Below are 12426 nucleotides of genomic sequence, written 5' to 3' on the forward strand. Positions count from 1 at the left end.
TTACAGCAAAAGTTCAAGCTGTCAATAGCCTATGTATGCCTATGTCTTATGAGAAAACTGACTGTATATTACAAGTTTACAGTATTTCATCTCTCTGCACTTGCAATTAACTGCACACAGCTATAGTCAATCGATACCCATAAATGTTCAACAGTCACACATCATACATTCCACAATGTAAACATGTCTTAACATTCGCCAGCTGTAAAAAAGAAACAAACACTCACACACGCACACATAGACACACGCACACACATGCACCAGAACCTAAAGCATCTAGTGAACAACTCCTAAAGTAAGAGACCGTGTGTTGACAGTGTTCAGTTTTGGCTACAGTTCAAAGGCAAAGGCATTATGACTCATTTTAAGTTCAGAGACTGGAGCATCCAACATAATACACATGAAAAAGTGAATATGGCCTTAGAGGCAAACACTCTCATTTCAACACAAACGGAAAAGGCCATGAAAATACAATGAACACGCATTCACTCCTGTTATACAAAAATTACTTTCATCAGAGTTACCACGGTAACCCACTGTATCTCTCTTTCCATAAGAGACAATGAAATCTGAACACATATACTACCAGGTACACTACTGGGAATAAATTGACTTACATTGTAAAGTCAGTGTGAGATGACTAACTGAAATAGTAAATGAAGGTCAGTGTCAAATGGGATCAGCATTGTTTGAGGCTTTTTATTTTGTTTTTCCACTAAATTATTTAGCCTGACAAATCTTTTTTTGCCACAACACCTGTATGTATTGTAACTGTGCTGGCAGATGAGAAAAAGACAAAAACAGTGATGTGTTTTCATTTGGCTAAAGGATGACAGGATATGTCTGTGTGTGGCCTTAAACCACTCAACAGGACAAAAATAAGTCATATGTACAGCTGTGTATCACACCCCAGCTTAGGTACCACCTCATGTTAAAGATACAGTTAGCAAAATAAACATCCTCTGTGGGGTATGGCGCTATCTTATCCAGCTACGCCATACGTTTTCCTCCATTACCTCAAAATGGTGTCTGATGACCCAAAATTAGCACCAATAATTAAAACCCTCTCAGGTCAGTAATCTGCTTCTTAAAGAGGCCCTCATAATTAGTAGGTTTAAATAGCTCTGGGTGGCCACACTGGCACAGAGTTAGTGGAGGAGTTTTTTTTTTGGGGGGGGGGGGGGGGGGGGGGTCAAACCTGGTAATTGCTCCAGTCTGGAGCTTAAGAAAACACATGCATGTGCCCACAGACATGCACATGCTTAGTATGCGCCTGCTGGAAACCTGCTGATGCTGGCAGGGCGAGAGCAGAAAGGTCAGAGCAAAAGCAGTGTGAAAGACAGCGCTGTCTTCTTAAGACGGATCTCTGACAAACATTCCACCGTTCATTTTTCCAGCTGATCCCGTCTGGAAGGTCTGGAGCCAAAAACTAGTCATCCTTATGTTCCCTTTTCCAAAACAGTCTTAAAAAAAAAAACAAAAAAAAAAAACAACTCAACTCTTCTGAGAGGAGGAGTGCTGGGATATGATTCTCAGGAGACTTATTTTAGGATGCACAGTGTTGGTTAAGCTTTTTCCTTCACATTCCTCTGTCTGTCACACCCTTGGTGAGAGAAACAGAGCCCTTCCCATCCTTTGACACATCCCTCCTTTCCCAAAGGAACGTCTACATCATCCCAGGAGGAAGCAGAGGAGGCCAGTGTACGGAGGTTATTTTGCTCCACATGCAGGCAAAGGAGGCGAGACACGGTGAAGGGGGAAAAAAAAACAAAACAAAAAAAAACGTTGCCTGACTAGAGGTCACGGACTGGACTGACAGGCTGACAGCAGGACAGATTGGCCTAAAGGGAAAATGCTAATCAGTGTCAAGAGCGAGGAGATAAAAAAAAAAAAAAAAACTCACACAAAACAAAACAGACTTCTGAAAACGCATAAAGCTCTCTTCTTCCCTTCCCAGGACGAGCTCGAAGAAATTAGGCTTTATGGTCCATAACAAATCGATTTTCATGAAACAAATTACAAATTGCAGTGGACTTACTATGAGTGAATCTTGTAGTTGCTAGATATTAACTGTCCCATTGTTTCGACAATAGAAGACCGGACAGTAGAGCATAAAAAGCTGCCCCTGCAGGACTTTAACCAGAGCGTTTTCTCATCTCAGTCGACAAAAAGCAATTCAAAACACATCATAATGGTGCCAGTCGTGCAACAATACAAACATGCATCAGCAAACAAATGTGGCCAGAGGAACAAATAAACAGGATTATCCTTCAACTATTAAAGAACTTTGCAGGTGAGAGACTATTTTGTTTCTGTCCAAGGTCAGCGTTTGGTGAATCCGTAGGAGGCAAACCTTTTAGAAACTTTGAATCTTTTGCAGTTAGTAGAATGAAGCAAAACAAAACTCTGGCCCTTTCCCCTATCTACAAATGTCTGCTTATTTCATTTTCTCTTAACTGGCTGGACTGCAAGGTGTTCAGTATGTAGGCCAAGCGGAACCATATCTGAGTCTATTATGGCGCTCTTGGCTTGGGCCACTCTCCTTGGACAGTAATTTAATTCAGTGTGTAATCACGTTAAGTTAATCACTGCAAGATTTGTCTCATTTTTTTTAACCACAAACAAAAACAAGGGATATTTCTTGGTCTAAATTGAATATTTTTGTCTCATAATTCTAGGAAAGTACATTAATTGTACTCGGCAAGCTTGCAGAGCAGGTGTATTGTTTTCACGGAGGCAGTGAGATCTTTCTTGACGGCAGCGATGTCAAACGCGTTTTCCATACAAAAAGGTCACCTTCAAGACTGCTCTGTTACACCATCTCCCCCCCCTCTCCATATCAGCAGGAAAATTCCACACAACACTGGGGGAGATCCTTGCTATCAGATAACACGACTACAGGAGTGCAGTTCAGGGCAAGGAAGAAAAAAGCTCCAGAATCTGGTGTGGTGTGGGTCTGTCCATCCCCCTACTCACATGTGTACTTGTGCGTGTGTGTGTGTGTGTGTGTGTGTGTGTGTGCGTGCATATGTGTGTGTGAGTGAGAGAGAAAGAGTGTGTATACGGCTAAAACACAGTGGAATAATGGGAGGAGCAAGGGAAATGGGAACATTTGATGAAACCATTTATCACGATCGGTTCACAATATTGGTGACCTTGACTGACATTGAACATTGAACAGAACATTTACATAATTCCCTGTGAGAATATTTACATGTTTTGCCTCAAAGAAGTGTAAAAAGAGCAGTCAGAACCCAAGTTCCCAGTGAATGTTTATGGGTGAGTGTGCATGTGAGTGCGTGTGTGTGTGTGTGTGTGTGTGTGTGTGTGTATGTGTGTGTGTGTGGGAGCTGCATAAGGTTCTCAACTCATTTTCAGGACTCCACCACAGTGATGTGAGACACCTTGTAAACTCCTGTAACTCCACACCGCTGTGAGGGGTGGAGGACAGAAACTTTCAGTCACAGTCTACACTGGTACTCTATGAAACTCAGATCTGCCTTCCAGGATGAGGTGAGCATCGCTTCCTGGAATAAGTAGGTCACTGAAATATATTTCCTAATTTTGTGTTTAGCTGTAAAGAACCAAAATGCTGATGTACACCAAAACTGGTCAAATACAAACAAAGGGGTGTAAATATTCCCATGGACAAGTTTGTCACCTCCATCACATGAGGGTTTCAACCGTGGGGCTGTAAACATGACACCAGCTCCGCAGCAGTTTCTGGTTTTGCAGGAAGTGGGTTTGAGTGTCAATAATGGATGAACATGCAGTCTTTCCCTCTTGGGAACAGAGTGTAGGAGGGGAGGAAGGTGGAAACTGAACTAAAAACACATAACTGCAGATAAACTTTGCCATTTGGGCAGTGCATTGTTTGTTCAGTAGACAACACTGACATGGATTGTGCTCTTATGTGGGTGTAGTGTAATAGCCTACTTTTGAAGTAAGCATAACTAGGGCACATGATGGTTTAAATATTTGGTGAGGATATCTGAGTTTTAACACATGGAAGAGGAGGGTGTTAAAAGACAAAGAAAGAAAAAAAAAACATCTAAAATGAGGATAGGTAGGCCAGTAAGAGCAAATATGGTGCTATTTATGTGCATAGCTGATTTTGAGGATGAAAAGCAAAAAATGTGCTTTACAACGATGAAGAAAGGAATCATAGCAGCAGAACAAGCCTAGCTTCAGTTTTACTGGACATGTAAACTGCCTTAAGGCCAGACCAAATCCAAAACATATTTGCCTTCGGAGAGCAGGAGAGACAAAGCCAAGAGCTGGCCAAGGTACGTTCTTTTAGGTCCAGGGGAGAGGCTGGAACACTAAGAAAGAGGAGAGAGGCTCCACAGGGTATGAAACTTCAGAACAAGAGTATGGTCAGGTAACGCGAAGTCCGCTTTAAGCACACAAAACATCATCAAACATAATAAAAAAAAAAAACCATTGCATTTTCTCACTTTTCCCTCACAGAATCCGTGTTTTGGACTGAAAGTCACTTGGACGTACTGAAATGTCTTCAGCTGATTTGTATTCAAGGTAACCACAAGCAGGAGACAGCAGGCTTGGAAATCTAGCCAGCTGCATTGTGCTAGCTCCTATGCCTTTCCTCTGAGTTTTAAATCAGAACCGGCCGGCCCGGTCTGATCTCCGTCCAAGTCAGTGAATGGAGAAAGAAAAACTAGGCCCATCTGGATTACCAGAGAAGAGTGCCACTAGGCAACACAAATGTCTTTGTCTTGTTAATTTGATAACGCGTTAACTTTACAACAGAGTCTGTCATTCTACAGCAACAGTGAACCTTTCTACTCTCACTGCAAATTATCCGGAACTTTTTCACCACTCCACATTACAATAAATCCAGAAGGAAAGAAGACAGCCAGAGAGCAGAAGTAAAGTGAGAATCAGTCAAGAGCAAGGGAAGTAAATGCTACAGACTGCACATTTAATAATCAGGTGATTAATGGAAGATGCTCTTTTCACAATATCTGTGCCTCTCTGCATGAACTGATACTTCGTGTGTGCACAAGCCTGTGTCTTTTTTTAAATGACACAGTGTGAATGCATAAGAAATGGAATATTTCTTGAGTAATACAGAGCAATCCTGGTCCGTCCCAGGTTATATGAGTTAAGCTCCTGACCCATCATATTGTTGGGAGCAGGGTGAGATGAGAGAGAAAAAGAAAAGAGGAGAGAGAGAGAGAGAGAGAGAGAGAGAGAGAGAGAGAGAGAGAGAGAGAGAGAGACCAAGCTAAATGGATGGATGTATCTTGACAGGGGAGTCAGTCTCTACAGTCTCTCCAAACAACCGCACTATATACTCATATCTACAGCAGTCAGAGAGAATCAGGGCAGACACAACCACACTCCCACTGAGGCATGTCAAACACGGGCCAGCCAGGATTGATACTGCATCTCTCTCTCCATCTCTCACCTTCTCCCTACCACCACCCAACAAAACTTCAGTCACTTCAGACAAAAGATATAAGATTGAAGACAAGTGTTAACAAATTAAAGTCTTAAGCAGTAAGCCAAACCCTAATGCTAATTCCAGTAACCTCAAATTTAACCCCATTGATCTATGAACTTTATCCTCACAGAGACATGGGCTTAACCCATCTCTAAACCTAACCACTGACCCTAATCCTTAGAACAGCACAGTGAGGTGGGCTTCAAACTTTGAATAAGTTGTGGTGAAAACTAACATATAGCATAACAAAAGTTTCACATAAGAGTTGACAGCATATAAAGCTATAGCCTACCACTTCAGTTCTTCATGAATAACACAAGGTGTATTTTTTTTTTTTTAAAGAGAGGCAGTAGAGATTATGCAACTCCATAATGCTAATCCTTAGTATAATCATGATGTCAGCAGAGATCAGGCATGTGCGCTGTCCCGAATGGAGGCCAGCAGGTCAGATGGATCCTGTCACCACCAGACAGGCCAGCTGAGGGCTGAGTTCCACAACTGCTTTTCAAACAAAGTACCGAACAATTTAAGTTCAAAATACACTCATAAAGCTATAGAACAGATTTCACGAGACCTTCGAAGACCTTGACACAAAAGGTCATTGTTAGTTGAGACCTGTTGACCAGAGTCCATGAGGAAAGGAAAAAAGAGAGAGAGAGAGAGAGAGAGAGGAGGGGGGGGGGGGGGCGGGGATTGCAAGGGCAGCTTGACAAGACTGACATTTGGTTCTAGTTCCCCATCTATCTCTAAAACCTGTTGAGTTATGGAGAGACCCCCTTGAAACCCAAGGACCAAAGCCTTTGATCTTTCTTTGTTTTCCCTTTGTTCGGCGGAAAACGCAAAGAGACATCAGAAAGGTGCAAGCAAAATAATTGTCTGCAAGTGATCCAAATTCAAAGCAGCTGTCCAGAACGCATGAGGGAGCAAATCTGGCTTTAAAAGAATGACTCGTGTGACCACAAGAAAGAGTAATCTGGAAAATTTTACTTTTATCAGCAATAGGGTAAATTACAGTTGATTTATGTGGAACCACAAAGTACAGTAGTCAACTGCAAACGGTACAGTCATACAAAATGGGCTGCCACAAAGCTGATTAGCAGAGTGTACCTCATTTTAAATCTGTCATTGTGAATGGTGTCCAGTTATAGAAAACAACGTAATGAAGTGGGACAAAAAACATTTGGCAGATTACGAAGGCAGTGATGCATGAAGTATACTGAAGTAAGACACAGAATAATCTGGCTGTAATTCTCACGACTAAAGGAGAATGTCAGATTACACGGAATACTCGTGTCACCACATTGGTTTAAACGGACAGCTGTAATCCAGGGTACTATAAGAGTCATCTCAGAGACCACATTACTATAAACACCCCATTATTCTCAAAACCCAATTACACCACAACCAATCACTGACTCTGAGCGGGTACCATGTGACCCGGAGTGAGTGCTGTCACAGATATGTAACACAGATCATGGCACTGTAAAACAATCACTAGCATAATCTGAGATTATCTCAAGAAGAGGGGGGTCTTCACCTCATTGCACCCTACAGAGCTGAAGCTCAACACAGAAATAAAGCGAAAAGAACACAGCAAGGTAGCTGAACGGTTATTTTGAGGATTTTTCTAATTATGTCCACTTAGTTGCGTATCAGAAAAACTGTAACTAGGGGATGCAAAAAAAAGGGTTGTGTCACAGCTGGGGTTAGGTATCATTTGGGTTTTTTCCAATACTGGTGCTAAAATGATACTTTTAAAATGGTGCTGGTGCCTACTTAAAAAAAAAACAAAAGCACAAGACAAAGGTTGACGACATTAAAGAACAGCTTTTTTTTTTTTTATTTCTAAGGCAATTTTGAACTTCAAATTGAACAAGATATTAACTTAACACTTTACATATATAAAAATAAATAAATACAAAACACTTAACAAGTTTCATAACAAATTCACATAATAAATAAAACCTAACCCAGCCACAACAATTTAACACTACGTATCAGATACAGTAATAATATAAGCAAAACAAATCTTGTCTTGGAAGTCTTCATATTCTACAAACTTCAGCAATTCTTTTGCAGAAATATTATCATATTTGATCATTTCAAGTGGATCCTATGCGTCGCCAGATGCTTTTTTAAAATTTGATGTTTTCCTCCCTTTACACGCAATTCTTTTTAAACATTTGTTGTACATCCCAGTGTTGGAATCCTTACGAGTGAAATACAGCCACACTTTAGACTGTTCAGCTTTAAGCATTTTAACTGTGTTTAAGGTAGCTACTAGCTAACGGTAGGCATCTGCCGCCATCAGAAGAGGTGCAATGTTAACTAGCGATGACATGTGACGTGCAGTGATGCTTCTGTTGCCTGTAACATCCGCTTTGGAGCACCAGACGGCAAATATTTCACTCAACAGCTCAGGCATTTAAGTAGCACCGAAATGACACAGCAAAATCTGCATTGCGACTCGGTCCGTTAGATACCGATTGTATAGGAACCAGCGCCAGACTGGCACCGGGTTGTGGTACCCAACCCTAGTCACAGCACTTGGCATAAACATCCCCACTAACACACAAACACGCTTTGGAAAGGGTGAGGGAGAGCAGTACCCTGGGTGGAGTGTGTCAGAATGATGGGCACTCTCGGCTGGCCGGGGCGGGCTGCAGAGTTCGGTCTCCCCCTGAGCCGGGGGTTATTGTCCAGATTCTGATCCTGGCCTTATGCTGCTGGGTACACACAGAGCCACAGCCTGCCAGAGTCATGGCCGCTCCAGGAAACTCTCAGTGGGCATCTGCCATCTGTGCTGTGCCCAGCCCTTTAGGCCTGTCCAACCAACCGCCTCTCTGCAAGCATTCTGTAATCTTTTATGGGCAGCACTGGCCCAGTGGTTTAGACCTCCATACCAGGATTCAGATGATTTGTTAGTTTAAATCCCAAAGTGGGGCACTGAGGGATGCTGACTTAGCACTGGAGGGTTGCTGGTTCCAACGTCTTTGCCGTTACTCTAGCTGCTACTGTTGCACCCATGAGCAAAGCAATCAACCCAGGCGTGCTGAAATGTTCTGTCCCTGTCTCTTCTCCCCCAATAGCGCTGCAGCCTTCAGTTCTCAATAGTCCTGTGTGGCTAAATTAAAGAGAAAAATCTATCTTGATGCTGCAAGTGACACATCAACAACCAGGGTACACACAAGCAATAAAGAACATCTTTATACAGATATACAATGTTCGACAAAGTTAAGAGAGCTCTAAGAAGTCGCAGTGACTGAACACTACATAGTAAAGGTGGGATTTATTACTGAGCTTTAGAGCTGCAGACTCTGGCAACAATATAAGGTAGAGAGAATCCAACTAAGATGTAAACTTCTCTGGTGAAGCATGACTCACAGTTCTGTTCTACAGGCATGGCGCCACCGCAGCAAAGACCTGGCTAAGGCGTGATTGTGTAGACAAACTTACAGGACCTTCCTCCCAACAACCTCTCCAATTCTACCACCTTGCCAGCTTTGAGGAGAGGAGACCTGGGCTCCATCCAGCTCTTTGCCCTCTGCAGTTCCAGGAGATATGCATTAACTGGCAGAGTCGTTAGGACTGACTGAATGAGGCTTTACAGAAACAGGGTCACCTTACAAAGTCGCCCAGTTACAAAGGTTTGACAAAAAGGTTTTGGTGCCATCTGTATTATACAAAGACATTCTCAGCCTCTTCTAGAGTACATGAACTTCTCAGACATTCTGGACTTACCCCTCCTTTGTAAAATACAAAGAACAAAAACAATTACTTCTCAAAAAAAAACCTGCCATAAATCCCACCATCAGAGAGGACCTGAGTATGTCTGTCCTTGGACTCTGTCCTTGAGTATATCCTTGGTTGTGGTGGAAAGTACTCCTGACTGGGTCTAAACTGCCGGTCTAAAAATAAGGCCTAGCGGACCTGACCTCAGAGCAGTACAAGGGACAATAAGCTCACTGAGTTATACACACTTTAAACTCCCATCTATTTCTTTCCCTCTGTGTGTAACAAGACTTTAATGTCATTCACACACTAAGACAAAGGAAGCCTCTCACAGACCTGGTCAGATTATTCTGTGAACCTGTGAGAAAAAAAAAAAACAGGCCGTTAATGAGATAAGTGGTGACCAGTCTGACATGTCTATTTGTGCATCTTTTCTATGTTGGCTCTTTACCATTCATTAACAACGATATCTGATCTTTCGATCACCATTTGGTTGAACTACTCAAGCACTTAATGTCAGATATTCAGAATGACATATCAGATATTAAGAATGACAGAACTTTTTCCTCCATTACGTGAGGGGAAAAAAGCTACGGTTTTCAGGTCTCCGGTGACCCTGGCTCTCACGTTATACAAACATATGACAGTAAAACAGGATCCATTTTGAGCAATGAGGCAATCTTAAGTCAGAGTCTTCAAATTCCTTATCTTATTTTTGGTGCACCTGCATCCTCAGGCACTTATCAATCCGGCTAAGCTTAGCAGCATGTCATATCTTTTCTCCTTAAACCCTTTTCTACTTTCCATTTCTCTTATCTCTGCAAAACTATTCTTGTACATTCTACCTTCTTAGGTCCTATTTAGGTAGACGTGTCCCAATTTCAGATGGTAACGCTGGAACACAAAGCATGACAAATTTCCCCTGGTGAATGACAGTATCAGCAATAGTCTTGCAGCATCTGTATCAGAACTTGAAGCTTATTTAAACTTAAATTTATTTGGTAGAACAAACAGATATGGCTCTCATCCAGTTAAAGGCTATGCGGCTTCTTTTATGATCTTGTGTTTGGACTGACTTTTCAAATTTGTATAATCCAGGATCAGCGCAGAATAGGTCCTTTCAGTTATGAACAAGACCTAACTGAATGGATGCAGAGTGAATGACTGATATTTTCTCGAAGACATCTCTAAGAGAAGTTAAAGAGAGTTGTTTGACATCAAGTGCAGTCTCTCTCTCTTTCCAGTGCTTTGACAAACTAACTGGTAATCTCTGACTTCTGCATGAAAGTTGCATCCTTGCAGAAATCCATATTTCCTTCAAAACAGGCTAAAGGACATCAGGATACTATTACAGTTGTTAATTACAGGAGGGACATGTACTGTGGAAAAGCACCCATGGGGAGGAGGAGTAAAACAGACAGTTAGAGCAGATGGATCCAACTCTACAAGCAAAAATAATAAAGCCATTAAAATTTCTCTAGAAAATTCTTCGACTGACAAACACAGATCGGAACAAAACACCAGACTGCCAGTGTGGCAGAGCATGATAACCATAGGAACAAGACAATGCCAGCTGCCTATAAGATTGGCTGGCAAGATTCTTTTTTAACTGCCGCATTACAAGAGCTTAGTCACTTCATTACACTTTCAAAGAAAGGACATCACTGCACAGTGCAGTGCCTGTAGATCCTAAACCTGGTGTGCACACACACATATATCTACCCACAGGCAAACACCAAGAAATACACATACATATATGCACGCGCGCACACACACACACACACACACACACACACACGGAACAGCCAGGAGCTAAGAAAGACTTTTCACGCTGTTACGCAATGGGAGAACTCTACCCATCTGTGCCTCTCTGCAGCCCCCGCATCTCTGACCACTGAAGCAAGAGACAGCAGCTCAGCGCATTACTTGTCCACCCCCCCCCCCCTTTTTTTTTTTTCTTTCTCTCTCTTTCTCTCCCACCGCTTAGGGTCTTACCCATACATCTTATCCTGGTCCTGCTGCATGCCATGCCTCAGCCATTTGTCACATTTGTAGGAAAATAAAATCCCAAAGCAGAAGAAACCCTTATAAAAAAAACAAAAAAAAACACACACACACTGGCTTATTCAAGAGACAGGAAATATGTATCACACGCATTGACATAATGATCATGGTAAACCCCAAGACCTAAAAGTACAGCCATTAATAATGGTTATTCATTAAGTGGATTGCTATGTTAAACACAGATTTTCCTTAGACCAGTTTCTCCTGACATTGAAGAGCTTTGTATCAGGGAATATTACAAAGCTACAGAACGGGCAAGTAAGTTTCTGATAAATGCCAAAGAACAAAGAAGTTGACGAACGACTGCTTCACAAGCAGGAGGAGACTAGTTCATTATCTGATTTCAATCAAATCTTATTCAAACATTCAAAACTTGCAAACATTCAAAATTTACCTAGTCACAATTCAGTCAGCACTAAAGTAGTAAAAAAAAAAAGGAGTAACTTTTGAAACAACATTCAGGTGTCACGTCGGTACATTTAAAAGTCAACAGTAGCTGAAAGGGCAAAGGCAGTACGGTTCACAGACACAACCTCACACACAGTGGGTCAGAATCATCTCATTTCAGGCCTTCTTAAGCCACCCTATGTGCTGTATCTCTACCGCCATGAAGAGGACCTTCTTGGCAATGATAACAGGTCCACTGTGCCAGCACCCTTTGGGCCTGTCTGCTTCACACTGACATGCCATTCTCCTCAGCAGTGAAAGCCAAGGGTAAACTGAGCCAGACACACCGCCTGACATCACCATCCATACAGCAAGTCCGTTACCTGCTGTCAACCTGTCTTCGGGCTACAGGCAGGTTAAAAATGCCAGAGCAGGTCTGGGAAAACAATTTGTCCCTCATCCAAGACTCCTGGGAGCTACCAAAAATCAATCAGTCTGCTGGTGGAAATATCCATCTGAGTCAGCTATCTATATCTGTCTCTCTGGCTTAGCCATGGAGACACCTGTGGTGAGATTACGTGCCTGGGCTCTGGAAACCCCTCAAAGGTAAAACTCCCTGTCCCATTCATAATGGCGGTATCCATTATTCATTACTCCAACATTCCAGGAAAAAGTGGATGTGCACCTCCTACACAAATCCTGGACACGCTCTCTCTCACACACACACACACACACACACACACACACACTTTCAGTTGTGTCAGTTTACACTCATC

At 42.3% G+C, this 12426-nt stretch overlaps 1 protein-coding gene across 3 annotated transcripts in view; it reads right to left on the bottom strand.

Annotated features, from left to right (window-relative positions):
* The window catches only part of bcr (BCR activator of RhoGEF and GTPase), a 57780-nt gene that overhangs the window by 43039 nt on the left and 2315 nt on the right, over positions 1-12426 (bottom strand). The gene's annotated exons all lie outside the window — the stretch shown is intronic.

Source organism: Chanos chanos, chromosome 3 (assembly GCF_902362185.1).
Source record: "Chanos chanos chromosome 3, fChaCha1.1, whole genome shotgun sequence".
NCBI lineage: Eukaryota > Metazoa > Chordata > Actinopteri > Gonorynchiformes > Chanidae > Chanos > Chanos chanos.